Here is a 23,696-nt window from a genome sequence, read left to right on the forward strand (position 1 = left end):
GGTTCGCACCAGAACATGCGAACAGGAAAAAAGTTAGTTCGAACACGCGAACACTAATAAAGTCTATGGGACACGAACATGAATAATCCAAAGTGCTAATTTTAAAGGCTTATATGCAAGTTATTGTCATAAAAAGTGTTTGGGGACCTGGGTCCTGCCCCAGGGGACATGGATCAATGCAAAAAAAAGTTTTAAAAACGGCCGTTTTTTCAGGAGCAGTGATTTTAATAATGCTTAAAGTCAAACAATAAAAGTGTAATATCCCTTTAAATTTCGTAGCTGGGGGGTGTCTATAGTATGCCTGTAAAGGGGCGCATGTTTCCCGTGCTTAGAACAGTCTGACAGCAAAATGACATTTCGAAGGAAAAAAGCCATTTAAAACTACTCGCGGCTATTACATTGCCGGTCCGACAATACACATAAAAGTTCATTGATAAAAACGGCATGGGAATTCCCCACAGGGGAACCCCGAACCAAAATTTAAAAAAAAAATGACGTGGGGGTGCCCCTAAATTCCATACCAGGCCCTTCAGGTCTGGTATGGATATTAAGGGGAACCCCGGCCAAAATTAAAAAAAAAAATGACGTGGGGGTCCCCCTAAATTCCATACCAGACCCTTCAGGTCTGGTACGGATTTTAAGGGGAACCCCTCGCCAAAAAAAAAAAAAAAAACGGCATGGGATCCCCCAAAAATCCATACCAGACCCTTACCTGAGCACGTAACCTGGCAGGCCGCAGGAAAAGAGGGGGGGACGAGAGTGCGCCCCCCCTCCTGAACCGTACCAGGCCACATGCCCTCAACATTGGGAGGGTGCTTTGGGGTAGCTTCCCAAAACACCTTGTCCCCATGTTGATGAGGACAAGGGCCTCATCCCCACAACCCGGGCCGGTGGTTGTGGGGGTCTGCGGGCGGGGGGCTTATCGGAATCTGGAAGCCCCCTTTAACAAGGGGACCCCCAGATCCCGGCCCTCCCTTCTGTGTGAAATGGGGCCACCCGGTGACCCCGCCCCCCTCTGACGCACGGTGACTTGACGGGACTTCCCTGTGACGTCACGGGGAATGCCACAGGGATGTCCCGTCATGTCCCGTGCATCAGAGGGGGCGGGGTCACCGGTGGCCCCGCCCCCATTATTTAAGAACCGTCAGACGAGGATACGCCGTCACACAGCGGGAGCCTCCCTCCATGCCAGCATGGATGCGGAGCAGCCCGGAAAAGAAAATGAAGAAGAGAAGAAGAGAAGAAAAGAAGAAAAGAAGAAGATGAAAAGAAGAGTGGGAGCCTCCCCCATGCCATGGGTGCGGAGCGGCCCGAGGAGAAGAAGATAGAAGACGCGCGGAGGAGATGCTGGACGAGAACACCGAAGGAAGAACCAGAAGAACCAGAAGAAGAAGAAGATGAAGGAAGAAAGAAGAAAGAAGAAGCATTTAAATAAAGGAATTGTCAAAAACTGTCTCTTGTCATTTTTAACATTTTTGACAGTTTTTTAGTGAAATGGTAGGGGTACTTTTGTACCCCCTTACCATTTCACACGGGGGGGGCCAGGATCTGGGGGTCCCCTTGTTAAAGGGGGCTTCCAGATTCCGATAAGCCCCCCCGCCCGCAGACCCCCACAACCACCGGCCAGGGTTGTGGGGATGAGGCCCCTGTCCTCATCAACATGGGGACAAGGTGTTTTGGGGGGCTACCCCAAAGCACCCTCCCAATGTTGAGGGCATGTGGCCTGGTACGGTTCAGGAGGGGGGGGGGCGCACTCTCGCAGGACCCAGGTCCCCAAACACTTTTTATGACAATAACTTGCATATAAGCCTTTAAAATTAGCACTTTTGATTTCTCCCATAGACTTTTAAAGGGTGTTCCGCGGCATTCGAATTTGCCGCTGTTCGGCGAACTTGCGAACAGCCAATGTTCGAGTCGAACATGAGTTTGACTCAAACTCGAAGCTCATCCCTACTCCCAATAAAAACAAAGATGGGGCACTATTCCTCCCAATCACAACAAAGATGGGGCACAATTCCTCTCAATGACACCAACAATGGGGCCCAATTACAGCAATGATAGAACACAATTCTTCCCAATCACAACAAAGATGGGGCACAATTCCTCCCAATGACAACAAAGATGGAGCATTATTCCTCCCAATGACAACACAGATGAGGCACAATACCTTCCAATGACACCAACAATGGGGTCCAATGACACCAATGATAGAACACAATTCCTCCCAATCACAACAAAGATGGGGCACAATTCCTCCCAATGACACCAACTATGGGGCCCAATTACACCAATGATAGCACAGAATTTCTCCCAATGAAAACAAATATGGGGCACAATTCCTCCCAATGACACCAACAATGGGGGCCAATGACACCAATGATAGGACACAATTCCTCCCAATGACAACAACAATGGGGTCCAATGACACCAATGATAGGACACAATTCCTCCCAATGAAAACAAAGATGGGGCACTATTCCTCCCAATGACAACAAAGATGGGGCACAATACCTCCCAATGACACCAACAATGGGGTCCAATGACACCAATGATAGGACACAATTCCTCCCAATGAAAACAAAGATGGGGCACTATTCCTCCCAATGACAACAAAGATGGGGCACTATTCCTCCCAATGACAACAAAGATGGGGCACTATTCCTCCCAATTACAACAAATATGGGGCACAATTCCTCTCAATGACACCAACAATGGGGCCCAATTACACCAATGATAGAACAGAATTTCTCCCAATGTAAACAAAGATGGGGCACAATGCCTCCCAATGACACCAACAATGGGGGCCAATGACACCAATGAGAGGACACAATTCCTCCCAATGACAACAAAGATGGGGCACAATTCCTTCCAATGACGGGTCACAATTCCTCTCAGTGACACCATCAATGGGGCCCAATTACATCAATGATAGAGCACAATACCTCCCAATTACACTAACAATGGGGGCCAATGACACCAATTATAGGACACAATTCCTCCCAATGACAACAAAGATGGGGCACAATTCCTCCCAGTGACACCAAAGATGGGGCATTGTTTATTCCCATTGATGTCAAGATCTTTTCTACTCCCAGTGGCCACAGCTTGGCCCCCCTTAAGTCTGAAGAAGAATAAACTGACCCTTTGTTTCGAAGGTTTGAAGACCCCTGTTTTAAGGCATTCTAACATGCGTGTTACATGGGCTTCCCAATCACATGATCAAGCCAGCATTCTGTTGGTGACAGTGCGGTCACAGTGCGCTCCAAGTAAAAACATATACACCTACAGTATGTGGCAGGATAACATAGCGCCCACCTCCGTGCCACCACATATATGTATACAGCTGGCAGGAAGGGGTTAAAGCTGAACTCCAGGCACATATATATATATATATATATATATATAAAATGAATGCATCGCTGTATTCATTGATACATCATTAAAGTTATATTTCAATGCAAGCCCCTGAATTTTACCTGATATCAGCCTCTTGATTTCCCTGTACAGCTAAAGCTCAGACTGGGGGAGGGAGAAACAGCACAATGCTCCAATCAGGTCTGCTGCAGTGCAAGGAGCACACTGATAGGAGGGCGGAGAGATGGATCAGTTTTCTGCTTCTCCTTTCACTGTCCAGTCACAGGCTGGGGGAGGGAAAGAGACCTATAAGGGCGAGTGGTTGAGGGGAGGTAAAACCCTATGGTTGAGCTGCATTTTACCACCCACCACAACCGCTGCAACCTTAAGCCTCATGAACACTGGCGCGTTTTAAATGTCGCTTGTAGAGGCGTCTTGCTTTTTTTTTTCTCTGCCTCTAAATGCCCCTCTATGTTAGTCTATGTGTCCAGGTTTAGAAGCGATTAGAGGCAGAAAAAAATGCCTGATGCGATTAAATGCATGTAAACGCATCCAAACGTACTTAAGCGCTAGGAGCATCAAGCACTTGGGCATTCGTTCATTTCAACGGCCAGAATAAATAAATATTCTGGCCAAGGAAATAAATAAACGCCGAAGAGCTTGACGCACTTAAACGCCCCTAAACATGTTTACATTTCTGGCGCTGCCTCCTATCAATAGCCTTCTGAAGAACAATCCGAATGCGGATCGCTCCTAAGAGATCAAAGAACATCTGAATGAGCCCTGACTGTTATGGAACTGCAGAGAAAAGAAAAAGTCTCTGACCCTGCCGAACAAGGTTGTGCTGTGTGGCAGAGCTGTGTGAATCTCAGAACTGGATGGGCCGGAGTACAAATCCTTTGTAAAGCAGCTCCCATACATGTTGTTTCTTTGTATTTAGCGATTTCCTGGAGTTAAGCTTTAACAGAAAGTCATTTTGGGCTTATAAATTAATAAACATATCCTAGGTTATTATTAATTATAGCGAAGTCCCCGCGCTCCCTGGCATTTTCCCTTCTTTTTTTCTTGTAACTCCGTCACTTTTTGTCTTGTATTAAATATCTCAAAATTAAAATTAATATTAAAATAAAAAAACATACATTTACACTGCTTTCCATTAACAGGTACATCGGAATGATTACGTCTCTATTGCCTCTAGAATTTCTTGCTGCAGGGATTCAATGAGGTGCTAAAATATTAATTGAGGTGGAGCGTTCCGTGACCTCACCTTGTCTGCATGAATACATAGAAAGTCACAACATACAGCAACAATATCATATAATACTACTACTACTAATAATAATCATACTACTACTACTACTAATAATAATCATACTACTACTACTAATAATAATCATACTACTACTACTAATAATAATCATACTACTACTACTAATAATAATAATCATACTACTACTAATAATAATAATCATACTACTACTAATAATAATAATCATACTACTACTACTAATAATAATAATAATTATACTACTACTACTAATAATAATCATACTACTACTAATAATAATCATACTACTACTGCTACTACTAATAATAATCATACTACTACTACTACTACTAATAATCATACTACTACTAATAATAATAACCATACTACTACTACTAAAAATAATCATACTACTACTAATAATAATAACCATACTACTACTACTAAAAATAATCATACTACTACTAATAATAATAATCAAACTACTACTACTAAAAATAATCATACTACTACTAATAATAATAACCATACTACTACTACTAAAAATAATCATACTACTACTAATAATAATAATCATACTACTACTGCTACTAATAATAATGATACTACTGCTACTAATAATAATCATACTACTACTACTAAAAATAATAATGATAATAATGATACTACTACTACTACTACTACTACTACTACTAATAATAATAATAATAATAATAATGATACTACTACTAATAATAATCATACTACTGCTACGACTACTACTACTACTAATAATAATAATAATAATAATGATACTACTACTACTACTAATAAAAATAATCATACTACTACTACTACTACTAATAATAATAATAATAATGATACTACTACTCTACTAATAATAATGATACTTCTACTACTACTAATAATAATAATCATAATGCTACTACTATTACTACTACTACTACTAATAATAATAATAATAATAATAATAATAATAATAATAACCATACTACTACATATTAATGATAATACTAATAATTAAAAAAAATAATAATAATAATCATACTACTACTACTGCTACTACTAATATAAAAAAAACTTTACTTTTAATCATTAACCACTTCAAGTCCACTTTCACCCCCTTCCTGCCCAGGCCAATTTTCAGCTTTCAGCACTGCCACACTTTGAGTGACAATTACTCAGTCATGCAACACTGTACCCATATGGCATTTTTATATTTTTTTGGTACAGACAGAGATTTCGTTTGGAGGAATTTAATCACCATTTTTTTTTTTTTGCTGTATAAATGAAAAAAAAATTGGAACATTTTGAAAAATATATACAGTATTTTTTTTTTACTTAATTTTTGTTATGAAATTTTGCAAATAAATACTCTTTTTTCATGAATTTAGGGCAAAATGTATTCTGCTACATTTTTTGGTAAAAATAACCAAAAACAATGTATACTTTTTAGTGCGTGTGAAAATGATAGAGTCTACAAACTATAAGATATAGATCTAAAAATTGATCAGTTGAGACCCTAAAATGCCAAACGCTGATATATGGTATGGCAGTGATAAGGGCACTGGTATGGGGTATGGCATTGATCAGGGAGCTTGTATGGGGTATGATAGTGATCAGGACACTGGTATGGCATATGGGGTGATCACAACATTGGTATGGGGAATGGTAATGATGAAGATGTTGCTATGGAGTATGGCAGTGATCAGGACACTGGTATGGTATATGGGGGGATCAGGACGCTGGTATGGGTAAAGGTGGTGATGAGGATGCTGGTATGGTGGTGATCAGGATGTTGGTATGGTGTATGGAGGTGATCAGGACACTGTTATGGTATACGGGGTGATCAGGACACTGGTATGGGGAATGGTGTTGAGGAGGATGCTAATATGGGGTATGTCAGTGATCAGGATGCTGGTATGGGGTGTGGTGGTGATGAGGATGCTGGTATGGGGTATGTCAGTGATCAGGATGCTGGTATGGGGTATGGTGGTGATGAGGATGCTGGTATGGGGTATAGTGGTGATGAGGATGCTGTTATAGGGTATGGTGGTGATCAGGATGCTGGTATGGTGGTGATGAGGATGCTGGTATGGGGTATGGTGGTGATCAGGATGCTGGTATGGGGTATAGTGGTGATGAGGATGCTGGTATGAGGTATGGCGGTGATCAGGATGCTGGTATGGGGTATGGTGGTGATGAGGATGCTGTTATAGGGTATGGTGGTGATCAGGATGCTGGTATGGTGGTGATGAGGATGCTGGTATGGGGTATGGTGGTGATGAGGATGCTGGTATAGGGTATGGTGGTGATGAGGATGCTGGTATAGGGTATGGCGGTGATCAGGATGCTGGTATGGGGTATGGTGGTGATGAGGATGCTGGTATGGGGTATGGTGGTGATGAGGATGCTGTTATAGAGTATGGTGGTGATCAGGATGCTGGTATGGGGTATGTCGGTGATCAGGATGCTGGTATGGTGGTGATGAGGATGCTGGTATAGGGTATGGTGGTGATCAGGATGCTTGTATGGGGTATGGTGGTGATGAGGATGCTGGTATGGGGTATGGTGGTGATGACGATGCTGGTATGGGGTATGGTGGTGATGAGGATGCTGGTATGGGGTATGGTGGTGATCAGGATGCTTGTATGGGGTATGGTGGTGATGAGGATGCTGGTATGGGGTATGGTGGTGATGAGGATGCTGGTATGGGGTATGGTGGTGATCAGGATGCTGGTATGGAGTATGGTGGTGATGAGGATGCTGGTATGGGGTATGGTGGTGATGAGGATGCTGGTATGGGGTATGGTGGTGATGAGGATGCTGGTATGGGGTATGGTGGTGATCAGGATGCTGGTATGAGGTATGGTTATGATGATGATGCATGTGTGGAGTATGGCGGTGATCAAGATGCTGGTATAATGTGGCGGTGATCAGGACGTTGATATAGTGTATGGAAGTAATCAGGGCGCTGCTATGGTGTATGGCGGTGATTAGGATGCTGATGCACTACTACTACTACCACCACTACCACTACTACTACCACTGCGACTACTACCATTACCACTATTATTATCATACAGGATTTATATAGGGCCAATAGTTTGCGCAGCACTTTACAACGTTAGGGCAAACAATGGTTTTGGTACAGTTACAATACAATTCAATACAGAAGGAATCTACTACTACCATTACTACTGCTACCACTAAAACTACTAATACGACTGCTACAATTATTACTACTACCACTAACATTACTACTACTACCAATACAAATACTAATAAGACTACTATCACTACTCCTACCACTACGACTACTACAATTACTACTACTACTCCTACCACTAAAACTACTTATACGACTACTACTACTACTACTACTACTACTACTACTACTGCTACTTTATCTGGGGCTAAGACAAATCTGGGTACCAGTGTTCAACTAGCCCGTCCCGGCTCAGTGCACACCCAAAAGAGGGGAGATGTATTGCCGTACTCTGAAAGAACAACCCGTGGATGAAAGCTAAAAGCGGCTTCAGCCTGGCTCTGCACAGGCCACACCCACCAATGCGTTTTTCAGCATACTACAGGCCAATAAAAACGTCATGCAGTTCAATACAACACAGAAAAATGAGATGAAAGTGAGGCAGAAGAAACATTAAAGAGATATTTGGAAGGAGCGGGATGAAAGATGTTTCTTGTTTCTTGTCTGAACGAACAAAGTTCTAACCATGAATGTGATTTTGGTTTCTGGAAGAACCACTCATATTTCAAAGTGCATGTAGTAGGCATAGAAGAATCCTGTTTAATACGTCTGCGATTCCGTTCAAGGAGCCGGTGTGCAGGAAATTTTAAGAGCTTGCCGAACAAATCAAGTTGATTCAATGATAGCAAGATGGAATGTTCTGTTGAACATTTTTTAATTTGGAATTTCAAACTAAAACTCAGACAGAATTCCACTGATGTATGGCCAGCTTTACAAAAAGATTTGCTTATTAACCCCTTTCACAACACAGTAACACATATATGTGGTGTCCAGGAGGTGGGGGGTCAACCACTTCAATACCGGGCACTTTCACCCCCTTCCTGCCCAGGCCAATTTTCAGCTTTCATCGCTGTCACACTTTGAATGACAATTATGCGGTCATATAACATTGTACACAAACTGAATTTTTAACATTTTTTGGAGACAGATAGAGCTTTTGTTTTGGTGGTATTTAATCACCACTCTGTTTTTTTTTAATTTGTTGCTAAACAAATTAAAAAAGGTTGAAAATGTTAAAAAAAAAAAGTTTTTCTTAGTTTCTGTTGTAAAAAAGTCATTTTTCTCCTTCACTGATGGGCACTGATAAAGGCAGCACTGATGGGCACTAATGAGGCTGCACTGAGGGGCACTGATGAGGAGGCACTGATGAGGCTGTACTAATGGGCACTGATGAGGAGGCACTGATGGGCACCGATGAGGCTGTAGTAATGGGCACTGATGAGGAGGCACTAATGGGCACTGAGGAGGAGGCACTGATGGGCACTGATGAGGCTGCACTGATGGGCACTGATGAGGCTGCACTGATGGGCACTGATTAGAAGGCACTGATGGTCACTGATAAGTGGCACTGATGAGCACTGATAGGTGGCACTGATGGGCACTGTTGGGCAGCACTATTCGGTGGCACCAATGGGCACTGATAGGCAGCAGTGACTGTCATTGGTAGGCGGCACTGATAGTCACTAATAGGCGGCACTGACAGGCATCACTAATAGGCACTGACAGGCAGCAATAATGGGCACTGACTGGCAGCACTGATTGGTACTGGTTGGCAGCACTGATTGGTACTGGTTGGCCGCACTGGTGGGCACTGATTGGCAGCACTGCTGGGCACTGTTGGGGCTGCATTGATAATAAGTGCCCTGATTATCAGTGTAGATGTCCCCTGTGTGGGTTTGCCAGTTATCGGCTCTCCTCTCCTCACCCACTAACAGCGTGAGGAGAAGAATGCTGATAACAAGCAAATACTGTTTATACTGTGATCAGCTTTTTTTCTTCTCTGACTGGAGATTTTATGCACACAGGATACATGATATATAATACATTGTATGCACACAGGATACATGATATATAATACATTGTATGCACACAGGATACAAGATATAATATTCTATACAGCAAAACAAATACTCTTGCACACGAATGTGTTAGCCAGGCAGTCCAAAGTTCAGGGTGGACAATAGCTTTCGGCCTTGCTGCCCTCCAGGACAGGGATATCCTAGCAATCAGACGAAAAAACAGAAAAAAGAGGGCGCACCAGCCTTGTGCATTATCCTTTGATACATTTATTAAGAAGAAACATAATTAAAAACTACTCACAAAGGTAGAGAGAAAAATCACACTTGTAACAGTCTTTGGCTTGTGACAGTCCGTGTACTGAGAGCGGTTTCCAGATCCTGGGGAGAGGACGTACGGACCGCTACTGGCTGACGCGTTTCAAAGGTATAACCTTCTTCCTCGGAGCCTAGCAGTGTTATCTCTTACAGCTACTTATATACAGTGGGGACAGAAAGTATTCAGACCCCCTTAAATTTTTCACTCTTTGTTATATTGCAGCTATTTGCTAAAATCATTTAAGTTCATTTTTTTTCCTCATTAATGTACACACAGCACCCCATATTGACAGAAAAACACAGAATTGTTGACATTTTTGCAGATTTATTAAAAAAGAAAAACTGAAATATCACATGGTCCTAAGTATTCAGACCCTTTGCTCAGTATTTAGTAGAAGCCCCTTTTGATCTAATACAGCCATGAGTCTTTTTGGAAAAGATGCAACAAGTTTTTCACACCTGGATTTGGGGATCCTCTGCCATTCCTCCTTGCAGATCCTCTCCAGTTCTGTCAGGTTGGATGGTAAACGTTGGTGGACGGCCATTTTTAGGTCTCTCCAGAGATGCTCAATTGGGTTTAAGTCAGAGCTCTGGCTGGGCCATTCAAGAACAGTCACGGAGTTGTTGTGAAGCCACTCCTTCGTTATTTTAGCTGTGTGCTTAGGGTTATTGTCTTGTTGGAAGGTAAAGCTTCTGCCCAGTCTGAGGTCCTGAGCACTCTGGAGAAGGTTTTCGTCCAGGATATCCCTGTACTTGGCTGCATTCATCTTTCCCTCGATTGCAACCAGTCCTCCTGTCCCTGCAGCTGAAAAATATCCCCACAGCATGATGCTGCCACCACCATGCTTCACTGTTGGGACTGTATTGGACAGGTGATGAGCAGTGCCTGGTTTTCTCCACACATACCGCTTAGAATTAAGGCCAAAAAGTTCTATCTTGGTCTCCTCAGACCAGAGAATCTTATTTCCCACCATCTTGGAGTCCTTCAGGTGTTTCTTAGCAAACTCCATGCAGGCTTTCAGGTGTCTTGCACTGAGGAGAGGCTTCTGTCGGGCCACTCTGCCATAAAACCCCAACTGGGGGAGGGCTGCAGTGATGGTTGACTTTCTACAACTTTCTCCCATCTCCCGACTGCATCTCTGGAGCTCAGCCACAGTGATCTTTGGGTTCTTCTTTACCTCTTTCACCAAGGCTCTTCTCCCCCGATAGCTCACTTTGGCCGGACGGCCAGTTCTAGGAAGGGTTCTGGTCATCCCAAACATCTTCCATTTAAGGATTATGGAGGCCACTGTGCTCTTAGGAACCTTAAGTGCAGCAGAAATTTTTTTGTAACCTTGGCCAGATCTGTGCCTTGCCACAATTCTGTCTCTGAGCTCTTCAGGCAGTTCCTTTGACCTCTTGATTCTCATTTGCTCTGACATGCACTGTGAGCTGTAAGGTCTTATATAGACAGGTGTGTGGCTTTCCTAATCAAGTCCAATCAGTATAATCAAACACAGCTGGACTCAAATGAAGGTGTAGAACCATCTCAAGGATGATCAGAAGAAATGGACAGCACCTGAGTTAAATATATGAGTGTCACAGCAAAGGGTCTGAATACTTAGGACCATGTGATATTTCAGTTTTTCTTTTTTAATAAATCTGCAAAAATGTCAACAATTCTGTGTTTTTCTGTCAATATGGGGTGCTGTGTGTACATTAATGAGGAAAAAAATGAACTTAAATGATTTTAGCAAATGGCTGCAATATAACAAAGAGTGAAAGATTTAAGGGGGTCTAAATACTTTCCGTCCCCACTGTACATGTGTTCATCTAAGAGGCACATCCCGAATCAGCTCCGGTGCCCCTCCCCCCTTCCGTGGGTTGTCCAATGAAGCCTCTGGTGGGAGGGTCCAAAAATTAAGGAATATTGGCAGGAAATCCTGGAAAACATAGAAGAGATAACTGGAGAAAAGATAATCAATAGCCTGCAGACGTGCTTATTCCACGATTCTAAAGCTCCAAATAAGCAATACAGAAAAACATTAATCAATTCCAATACTTTTGAATGCTGCAAAAGGACTCATTCCAAAAAAGTGGTTAAGTACAATAAAAACGGATGTAAGGGAATGGTTCGAGCGAATAGAATACTATAGCACAATGGAATACTTATGTAGTAGCGAAAAAGGGTATTTGGAGTAGATGGAGAACCTTTAAAACTTCAGAGAAATATCTATGGAAGATGACGGAGGGCGGCAGGGCCGAGTAGACCCGCAAATAAGAAAGAGGTCTGAGAACAAACCAAACGGAACCGGGGGGGGGAGGATGGACGAATATGGGTAAGGGAAGAATAGAATCTTTATAAGATAGGCACAGAGGGTAACGTTAGCAATTAAGATTTTAATATTAATTTTTGAGGAGCTTTTTCTCTTTTTTTTTTGATAATAAAAGAAATTAAACAACTAATAACGTCCAGGAATAATACCACAATGATGTGAAACTGAGAAGGAGACAGTGAATGAACGTAAAAGTTGAATAAGTCTCTCGATAGAGTTTGCTGAAGTGGTAAAAAAAAAAAATAGCAGAAAGACGGCTACAGCGCGGGCTTAGACTGCCGGGAGGGCGTCCTTGGGACTCGGCTGATCACAGGTCGGAGTACAGGGCCGATCTCAGCCCTTTACCACGTGATCAGTTGTCAGCCAATGACAGCTGATCACATGATGTAATCAGAAGCCGGTAATCTGCTTTCTTTCCCCCTCACGCTGACAGCATGAGAAGACAAAAATAAAGCCGATTTCCAGTTTCTATAAGAGCTTCTATAAGAGGGACATTGGTCCCAGACAGTAAACAAAAGTGCTGCTAAAAAGTGCCCACCAGTGCCACCTACCAGTGCCCACCAGTGCCACCTACCAGTGCCCAATAAATACTGACAACCAGTATTACCACCTTCCACCTACCAGGGCCTATCAGTGCTGCCAATCTGTGCCCATCAGTGCCACCTACCAGTGCCGATCAGTGCCCCCTATCAGTGCCCTTCAGTGCCGCCTATCATTGCCCATCAGTGCCACCTATCAGTAAAGCCTCATCAGTGCCTTCTGATCAGTGTCCACCAGTTACACCTCATCAGTGGCCATCAGTGCCACCTATCAGTGCCTATCAGTGCAGCCTATCAGTGCCCATCAGTGCCACCTATCAGTGCCCATCAGTGCCACCTATCAGTGCAGCCTATCAGTGCCCATCAGTGCCACCTATCAGTGCCCATCAGTGCCACCTTATCGGTGCCTATCAGTGCAGCCTCATCAGCGCACATCAGTGAAGAAGAAAAACTACCTGTTTGCAAAATTTTATAACAAACTATGAAAACTGTTTTTTTTTTTCAAAACTTTCAGTCTTTTTTTGTTTGGTTAGCAAAAAATAAAAACCCCAGTGGCAATTAAATACCCCCAAAAGAAAGCTCCATTTGTGTGAAAAAAAAAGATAAAAATGTAATTTGTGTACAGTGTTACATGATCGCGCAATTGTCATTCAAAGTGTGACAGCGCTGAAAGCTGAAAATTGGCCTGGGCAGGAAGGGGGTATATGTGTCCAGTAAGCAAGTGGTTAAGGGTTTATTTTACCCCATGTTATAAATGGGGATAAGCTTTGTTTTTTTGCCAAAAGTAAGATGACCCTTTAAAGGTATAGTTCGATCCCGTCACAACAGACACTGGGGGGGGGATTTTACTAAAACTGGAGCACTCCGAATCTAGTGCAGCTGTGCATGGTAGCCAATCAGCTTCTAACTTCAGCTTGTTCAATTAAGCTTTGACAATAAAACCTGGAAGCTGATTGGTTTACTTGCAGAGCTGCACCAGATCTTGCACTATGCAGTTTTAGTAAATAACCCCCACAGTGCTAAACGACTTAGTTACCGTCGAACAGCTCTGGGAATTTTCGCAGCTCTCATCGTCTGGTGCAGCGGACACATCTGTTAGAGAGGGAAAAACTGCCAGCGGGTACGTCCGCGTCTTTCCAAGAATTTGCTGCAAAGGCTCAGCTTCCCCAGCATTTCAAATATTGACATTTCAGCTCTGATGCTAATTTGTTTAATATCGCAATGTGACACTGGTTTGTTAGATTGGCCCGTTCTCAAAGGAAAAAAAAAAAAAAAGAGCCAGCAAATCTTCCCCTCTCTGGAGGATATTACCATAGATCCCCGGCCCTGAATAAAACATGCGTAGTTAGAATGCAGAGTGTTAACAGCTTGAGTCCTAACTGCAACATGAAAACATTTGTATTCTAGAATGTCGGCGGGTAATCTGGTGTATAAGGAGCTGGATGAAGGCCCTTTGTTCCATCTGCGGACAAGCCTTGAGTTTTATAGAATGACGGGGCGATGAGACGTCACATGACACATTGCAAATATAATTGTAGCCAATCAAGTGTCAGCTCTTTTTTTCTATCTTGCTCTGGTTGGTTTTGGGGCGACCGAGCCGAGCCAACCCATCCCCCCCCCACCCGATGGTTGTACGTCCTTACAAACATAATCCAGGTGGCGGTCATGGCTCTGCCCTTTGAGGGGGGGTGTCATGATGGCATCCTAAGCTCACTGATTTGCTCCCATTGTGTCCAATCACAGTGCTAGCAGATTGCAGGCGGCGCACGTGCATGCCGAAGACCCGGAAGTCTCCTAGGAGGATCCTCCTAGATTTTTTTTCGCAAAACATGTAGAGCAGTGTTTCTCAACTCCAGTCCTCAAGGCGCCCCAACAGGTCATGTTTTCAGGCTTACCATTATTTTGCACAGGTGATTTGATCAGTTTCATTGCCTTAGTAATTACCACAGCCGTTTCATCTGAGGGAAATCCTGAAAACATGACCTGTTGGGGCGCCTTGAGGACTGGAGTTGAAAAACACTGATGTGGAGGAATTCAGATTGGACCTACATCTTCAGAATCCCCATCAAACTGTGGGGTTCTTGCTTTACCAAGTCCATATCAAATAACCCTTTTTTTGCTTCTGTATGCAACAATGTTTTTAAACTACTTTTTGTATTTATGTGTAAAAACTGTCTATGTACAATAAAATTTAGTTTTTTATATTCAATCGTTTCATTCTTGCGTACGGAGATAGTCCATTCCCATTTGTGTCTTGGGGCAATTATCGGTGTAGCCCCAGACAACCCTTTCTTTATCATTCTAGATTCTAGGATAACGGGTAAATGTAATTCTTTTTGGCTTCTCTGTAATCATTGGAGCAGCTGTTGATTCACATCGGTTGTTTTGGGTTTCACAGACTTTGGGTTTTATTATTTCCTCCTGCGTTCTAGAGGCTTCTAGAACATAGAGGGCTGGAAAGTCAAATTAGCAGCCTGAATATGTATGATGCTTTAGCGAATCCCTGGGGAGGTGTGCCCAATACATGGCTGGAGAGGGACATAAAGAACAGCCCTGTTCTTGTTCTTCTGAAGAAGTCCCATAGCCTCAGGGGCTCTGCCCCTTCTGAGGAAGTTTTTGCTTCAGCCTGTTGATGTTCACCAAGGTCCCATCTGTGGCATAGCTGGGGGGACCTATTCCTAATCAACTTTGAAACAAACCAAGCAGCCCCTTCTAAGGATATGGTTTGGAAGACTTACTGGAGAGCAGTGGCGGCCAGTGAAATTTTTTGGGGGGGGAGCAGCAAACAGTATGCCACCGACACACCCCCCCCTGTCGGTTGGTCGCTCGCTCACTCGCTCGCACTTACCCCATTGCGACTTCCCTTGCTTGACGGTAGCCTCCCGTCCTGTTCCCCTGCTCTCCACAGCGGCGGCGCCTTCTGTTTCCTCCCTCCTTGGCGGCCAATCGTGAGACATCTCTTTTCGGCCAGTCAGAAAACAGGTCTTACACCCGCTTATGATTGGCCGGATACAACAGCGAATTTTCATTCACTGTTGTAACACCTGGGTGGGTTCATGGTGCAATGCTCTGCGCCACCAGCCACCCTATTGTGTAGCCTATTAAAGCCTATGGCTTTAATCAGGTGCTTAAAAAAAACACCCCCACCTCTGTAATTCAGGCGCCCGGCGTCATGAAAGGGGCCGGACGCCTGAATAGGGGGTGGCCACGCCGGCCATGGATAGATTCATGCTATGCATGAATCTATCCATTATTCATATAGGGGGTGGTGAGGATAGAGGGGGCGGTGCCCTGGCACCCCTAATGGACGAGCCACCACTGTAGGAGAGTGCCTGGTGGAAGCTGGAAGGTGTGCAGCTGTCCTGTGGCATTGTGGGTATTAACCCCTCCCTCACTGAAGAGAGTCTGGTGGAAGCTCGGAACTGAGTAGTTGTCCTGAAGCACAGAGAAGTTGAAAGGAAACTGGGGGAGTTCAGCTGTCCTAGGCGGACATTGTGAGAATAGACCTGAGCTCAAGATCCTGGTGACTGTTTACTATTGGGGTAGTTTGGCCAACTCTACCTCTAGCCTTCCCTAGTCACTAATGAGGTAGAATGTCATCATCATTGACATTAGCTGTACTACAAACTACCTCACAGTCTTTGCTGTGAGAATACAGATTTCTTCAGTCTTACCTGTACTTGTGCTACAAAGTACTTCATGGTCCCCAGCTGTGAACCTATAGACCAGGGATATGCAATCTCCAACTGTTGCAAAACTACAAGTCCCATCATGCCTCTGCCTTTGGGTGTCATGCTTGTGGCTGTCAGAGTCTTGCTATGCCTCATGGGACTTGTAGTTCTGCAACAGCTGGAGGTCCCCTAATTGCATATCCCTGCTACAGACTGTTCCAGTCTATCACTAGTTGTGCTACAAACTACTGCATGGTCCCCAGCTGTACCATTACCTGTGCTAAAACCTATTTCATGGTCCCCAGCTGTACCATTATCTGTGCTAAAACCTATTTCGTGGTTCCCAGCTGTGAGTAATAATTTGTACTGCTGTTACTAAGAGAAGAGTGTCCTCCTGTTACTATTCAGTACGTCTTGAGTATCCAATACCACCCTCACCCCTCTGCCATCCCAAGTTCTACAAGCAATAGACTACAAAAAAGACAACCCCTTGACTGTTTATTGGAGCTGGAGTGAATGGACTGTTGCTTGTGTGACTGATGGCCTCTGCACTGTCTGGGAAAGAACCATTTAAATTTACGGCCCTTTTGGGGGTAGCGCTACACCAACATTTCTGTGATTGGCCTGCAGAAGAAGAAGAAGGGGAGGGGTGTGTCTGCACCTGGCTGTGTCCGCGGTCATTAATGATGTCACATGCAAAGGTCTGGTGAGTACAATTCATGGAAAGGAGAAGAAAATTTGTGCTGGAGGTGGTTTTGTCAACTTGGATTGGATTGGGAGGAATTTTTGTTTGGAAGACACCCTGTGCTTTACTTACTTTTGGCCTCTACATGTTGCGTGTTATGCACTCTGGACGCAGAGCTAGACATGTGTGGTTTGTTTCGTTCCGAATAAATATTCAGACACATTTTTCATTATTCGGAGATTCGGATATATCCAAATACCCGAATTACAGTACAAAGAAAGTTTACTGAATGCTCCGAATAACTAAACAAAATTTGTCAGAATTTACGAAATTTAAGTTAAAATTCGACTCGAAACTTACATCGAATTTCATTTGAATTTGACCTGTAAACATAATTATGAAATCAAAGACTGTGTTTGTTATTAGAGTACCATTGAGAAATAATGCTGTTTTTGTTAAGCCAAAGATGATTTAAAGAGTCATTGTAGTCATTTGATGAAGATTTTTCTTTTGTTTGTTCACTTTGCAGCATTCGAATAAAAAAAAAAAATTATAACATTTTCGATTTGAGTGATTAGAAATTTCTCGATTCAAATGTTTCGAATTGAAAAAAAAAATCTGTAAATTCAAAGAAAATTTGAAAAAAGGCATAAGACGAATTGCGAATACGAAATCCCGTATACAAATTGAATGGATCAACCAAATTTAATGAAACCAAATAACTAGATTAACTAATCGGCACAAAACAAAACACATTTTTTCGTCATGCACATGCCTACCCAGAGCAAAGTAGGCTTAGATGTTATTAATCCATACCCATCTAAGCCCCTCACACCTGGTGTAGCTTGCTCCATACCCCCCAAAAAGTGGGCATGGTCAGTAGGGTGTCTCCAGATTTCATATAAAAAATCTGTTCATCTTTTTTTAATACAAACGCTTTTATTGGGATTTCGAAAGCTTAACAAAATAATGTTCTAATGTACAAAGATTATCAAGGTATAGCAATGAGAGAATTAATACAAAATGAACACAATACTATATTCTTATACAATACGGATATTATCGTGTACTGAGATTCGTACCCTTCTTAAGATCTGAATGAATATCTGTATCAAGAACTCTCATTTATACAATTATTGCAATTGGTGTTGGAACCATAGCAACTTAATAAAGCGTTATCATCTATGCATCTTGGTAAATGCATTCTCTTCTACAACAAAGATGAGAAAATAGAAGATAAGAGGTAGAGACTAGAAAAAAAAAAACTGAGGTAAGAAGAATGAAAAAAGAAGAAACAAAGTCTGAGATACGCCATGTGTCATAGCGGGCTAAGAACCCACACAATTAGATAGGTTGCTAAATGGACCTTTTCCCCCACCTCTATTCCCACCCATTATCTACTCCATTCCCATAGGGTATCCAATGAATCCATTTACGGTCAAACACAAGCATAGTATCCATAATAGTATGTTGTACCCTTTCCATTAGTTTGATTGTTTCCATTATCTGCATTACCTGAGGCCACATCACAGTTGGAGTCCTCCAATTCAGTGCTATGGCCCGTAGGACCGCACTGAATAATGTATGGGCTAGTTTTCTGGGCTGGTGCCGTGACTTCAGGAATCTGCATGAAAAGAAGGCACAAGGTGCATTCAGTGTAACCAGGGAACCCATTATTTGACCTACCTTAGAGGCTACCTTCTGCCATATCGGTTGAAGGACCGGGCAACTCCAAAAGGTATGGAGAAATGATCCTGTTGTTTGACACCCCCTAAAGCAACTATCTGGAACTGTCGGGTAAAACAGATGTACCTTTCTGGGGGTCAGGTACCATCTAGTGTGTAGTTCCACTACTGTTTCTTTTATAGACATAGAGCACATGCATTTATGCATGTTTATCGGCATATCAGACCATTCATCTGTGGTAAATTCCTGACCTATTTGTGTTTCCCACCTGACCATCACAGAGGACTTTTCTGGTAAATATAACCCATTTAGGTAACTGTATATATGTAATATGATCCCTTTGTCTCTGGAAGAGTTAGCGCAGATATATTCATAAGATGTAAATCCGGGCCCAATGTTGAGAGGGTTTAAGGAGTCATAAAAATGCCTAATCTGGAGGTATTTAAAAAATTCCCTTCTTGGAACATTATACTGTTGCTGGAGGTGGGAGAAAGAACAGAAATGTGAATCTTGCACCAAGGAGTTAAAGGTAACTAAAGCGTTCAGCTCTCACCAAAGATAATCATTCGGTGAGGTATATGTGGGAAGGAATCATTAATCTCCCAGGAATGATAGTAGAGGTGGTCTCTGGGATGAGAGTTTGAATTTCAGATGGTAAAAAAAGACCATAGTTACATAGTTACATAGTAGGTGAGGTTGAAAAAAGACACAATCCGTCACATCCAACCTATGTGTGTGATTATATGTCAGTATCATTTAATCTAAAATGTTCTAGGAGTTTGTCTGTAATTTGTGATATTACAACACAGGAAGCACCTCCATGGTTAACAGAGGACAGAATTAAAATTAGACTTGAGAAACTTAACATTAATAAATCACCGGGACCAGATGGCTTGCATCCAAGGGTACTTAGGGAACTCAGTCAAGTGATTGCCAGACCGTTGTTCCTAATTTTTACAGATAGTCTACTGACTGGAATGGCACCAGCTGATTGGAGAAAAGCCAGTGTAGCACCAATATTTAAAAAGGGCCCAAAATACATCCCTGGGAATTACAGACCAGTTAGCCTAACATCAATAGTATGTAAACTCTTGGAGGGGATGATAAGGGACTATATACAAGATTTTAGTAATAAGAACGATATCATTAGCAGTAATCAGCATGGATTCATGAAGAATCGTTCTTGCCAAACCAATCTATTAACCTTCTATGAGGAGGTGAGTTGCCATCTAGATAAAGGAAGGCCCGTAGACGTGGTGTATCTGGATTTTGCAAAAGCATTTGACACAGTTCCCCATAAACGTTTACTGTACAAAATAAGGTCCATTGGCATGGACCATAGGGTGAGTACATGGATTGAAAACTGACTACAAGGGCGTGTTCAGAGGGTGGTGATAAATGGGGAGTACTCAAAATGGTCAGGGGTGGGTAGTGGGGTTCCCCAGGGTTCTGTACTGGGACCAATCCTATTTAATTTGTTCATAAACGACCTGGAGGATGGGATAAACAGTTCAATCTCTGTATTTGCAGACGATACTAAGCTAAGCAGGGCAATAACTTCTCCGCAGGATGTGGAAAGCTTGCAAAAAGACCTGAACAAATGAATGGGGTGGGCGACTACATGGCAAATGAGGTTCAATGTAGAAAAATGTAAAATAATGCATTTGGGTGGCAAAAATATGAATGCAATCTATACACTGGGGGGAGAACCTCTGGGGGAATCTAGGATGGAAAAGGACCTGGGGGTCCTAGTAGATGATAGGCTCAGCAATGACATGCAATGCCAAGCTGCTGCTAACAAAGCAAACAGAATATTGGCATGCATTAAAAGGGGGATCAACTCCAGAGATAAATTGATAATTCTCCCGCTCTACAAGGCTCTTGTTCCGGCCACACCTGGAGTATGCTGTCCAGTTCTGGGCACCAGTCCTCAGGAAGGATGTACTGGAAATGGAGCGAGTACAAAGAAGGGCAACAAAGCTAATAAAGGGTCTGGAGGATATTAGTTATGAGGAAAGGTTGCGAGCTCTGAACTTATTCTCTCTGGAGAAGAGACGCTTGAGAGGGGATATGATTTCAATTTACAAATACTGTACTGGTGACCCCACAATAGGGATAAAACTTTTTCGCAGAAGAGAGTTTAATAAGACTCGTGGCCACTCATTAGAATTAGAAGAAAAGAGGTTTAACCCTTAACCTACGTAGAGGGTTCTTTACTGTAAGAGCGGCAAGGATGTGGAATTCCCTTCCACAGGCGGTGGTCTCAGCGGGGACCATTGATAGCTTCAAGAAACTATTAGATAATCACCTGAATGACCGCAACATACAGGGATATACAATGTAATACTGACACATAATCACACACATAGGTTGGACTTGATGGACTTGTGTCTTTTTTCAACCTCACCTACTATGTAACTATGTAACTATGTAACTATCATAATTATCTAGTGGCATCAACCACAGGCTGTGTCTTACCACGTCTGAGTCCACGTCGTGTATCTCTTTGGGTGGAGTGGGGTAATACTGTCCCTTATATACCAGTATAGTTAGCATATCTATCTGTAAAAAAAAGAAAATAGCAAGAAGTGAAAGAAAACATAACATGTAAGCATATAACGAAAAAACTGTGTGGGGTCAGGGGCGTGAGGCCCACCCTGCCATATTGCCTTCTGAGGACCTTGCAGTCCAATACTCAGCCAGTGCTTTATCTCCCAATGGGCCTCTCTGACAGTCTGTGTGTCGGGGAGAGTAGTTCTTCAGGATCCCCCTATTACTAAAACAAGAAGGGAGGGGAGAGTGGTGGTACCAGAAGCTGCTGTGAGTAGGGGGGTCAAACAGGCGGGCGAGCAGAGACTGAGCTAGGGTGCCCGACTTGCAAAAGTCGTATGGGGTGCATGTTGCTGTTAATCTGTGGGGAACAAATGTCCACTGGTAGATGGACTTCCTCTGCTGTCGTGGATCAAGCCTCCATATCCCTGGATCTACGCTGATTTCTCCTTTCTCTCTGCGGTGATGGGGTGGCCCAGATCGGAGTTAATCGGGGAGTAGAGGGAAGTTTCAGGGTGTTGAGTGATTCCATCAGGCCTAATTTGACGAGTAAGTCCTTGCCCTCAGATAGATTGAATGCTGTGTATGTGGTGCCATTATGTGGTACCATGAGCTTGAAGGGGAAGACCCATCTATATTTAATCCTGGCTGATTGCAGGACCGCCTTTACTTCTTTCATCTGTCGCATCTTGTCCAGAGTCACTTGGGAGATATCCGGGTAGATTTGAATTATGGTCCCCTTGTATCTGATTATGGGGGTGGCGCAAGAGGTCTGAAGTATCTCCTCTTTGACCAGAAAGTCCTTAAGACATATTACTATGTCCCTGGGGGGTTTCTCTGGAGGGGGTTTCAGCTGAAGGGCCCTGTGGATTCTATCGCAGGTAAAGGCCTTGTCTGCGTGTTCTGATAGCAATGAGTGGAATATGGCCTTCACTGCAGTGGGAAAATCTACAACCGTCTCTGGGACCCCCGCACTCTGATATTACTTCTTCTGTTGCGATTGTCTAAGTCCTCGAGATGGGTTTGCAGCTGGAGGACAGTATCTGAGAGTGCCTCGTGATCGTTACGCAGATCCACATATGCCAGATGAAGCTCATCATGCTTCGTTTCTAGCTTGTCAGTGAGGCCTCCTAGCGTGGCTATCTCCTGTGTCAGGGTGCTGGTAGATTTGTGTAGCTCTGCTTGGAACTTGCGGGCCAGTCTATCATACATTGTGGAGAGACTATCCTCCAGGTCGGCCTTAGTGAGGTGGGGAGTGTACTCACTGTGGTCCGGAATCGTAGGCTGTGAGGCTGCTGGTGCTGGGGAGACCTTGTGGGCCTGTGTCTGCTGGGCGCCATCTTTGGTCATTGCTGTTTGTTCCCGTACACGGAGCAGCGGTCTTTTTCTTGCCGTTCCTGGAGTTCGGCATGCACCGCCTTCTCCCTCAGGGGTACTGCTGTGTAAAGTGCTGAGATTTGGTGCTCTTTGGCCCCAGGAAATAGGTTTAAGTCTTCGCTTCCCTCTGAGCTCCGGTGACTAGCTTCCGCCCAGTTTCGTGCCATGCATGCTCCCTAAAATCTGTTCACCTTAATGTATCACCTGCCAGTAAACACTGTGAAACCAGTGAACGGCAATGGTGTTAAGTTACTAAAAGGTCTCATTTACACAAGCAGAACTTTCTGCAAAATGATGGGTCACTTTTCAAAGGGCAGTAGATGCAGCAGCTGCAACTGAATAGGGATTTTGACTGGGGATGCCTCAATTGCGGGCAATGTGTTTGGGTTGTGTTTGCGGCGTGACCCCTTTTACTCGAACGGGACGCGTTTGGCGGGAGGTACTACCTGGCAGACATGACCTATATACATTTTGCACCACAATGTGCATGTTAACCTGCTCATGTTAACCTGCAGCTTGGCGGGTAGAGAACAGTAAAACCCACGTCTTAACTGGCTATTTTTACCACCCCCCAGCTGCCCATGTAGGTCTAAAAAGCCTAGCCAGGTTTTAAAACATAGAAGCAAATATAGAGTGCACAAATCTGGTATCATGATACATATTCTTTATTGGAATAAAAAGATAACATATTCCACTCACATTTTTGTAGGCTTAAACATGACTTTGTAGATAGCCTTTATACTCTGCATAAGAAGAGAAGCAGTCAGGGCAGGAGCCTCTACAGTTACTGCTATAAAGCCATTGGCCGTGGCCGTTGGTCTGCATGCGCTGAGTATAAAGACCATGTACAAAGTGATGTTTAAGCCTGCA

The sequence above is a fragment of the Aquarana catesbeiana genome, linkage group LG09 (assembly GCF_042186555.1).
Source record: "Aquarana catesbeiana isolate 2022-GZ linkage group LG09, ASM4218655v1, whole genome shotgun sequence".
In the NCBI taxonomy this organism is placed as follows: domain Eukaryota; kingdom Metazoa; phylum Chordata; class Amphibia; order Anura; family Ranidae; genus Aquarana; species Aquarana catesbeiana.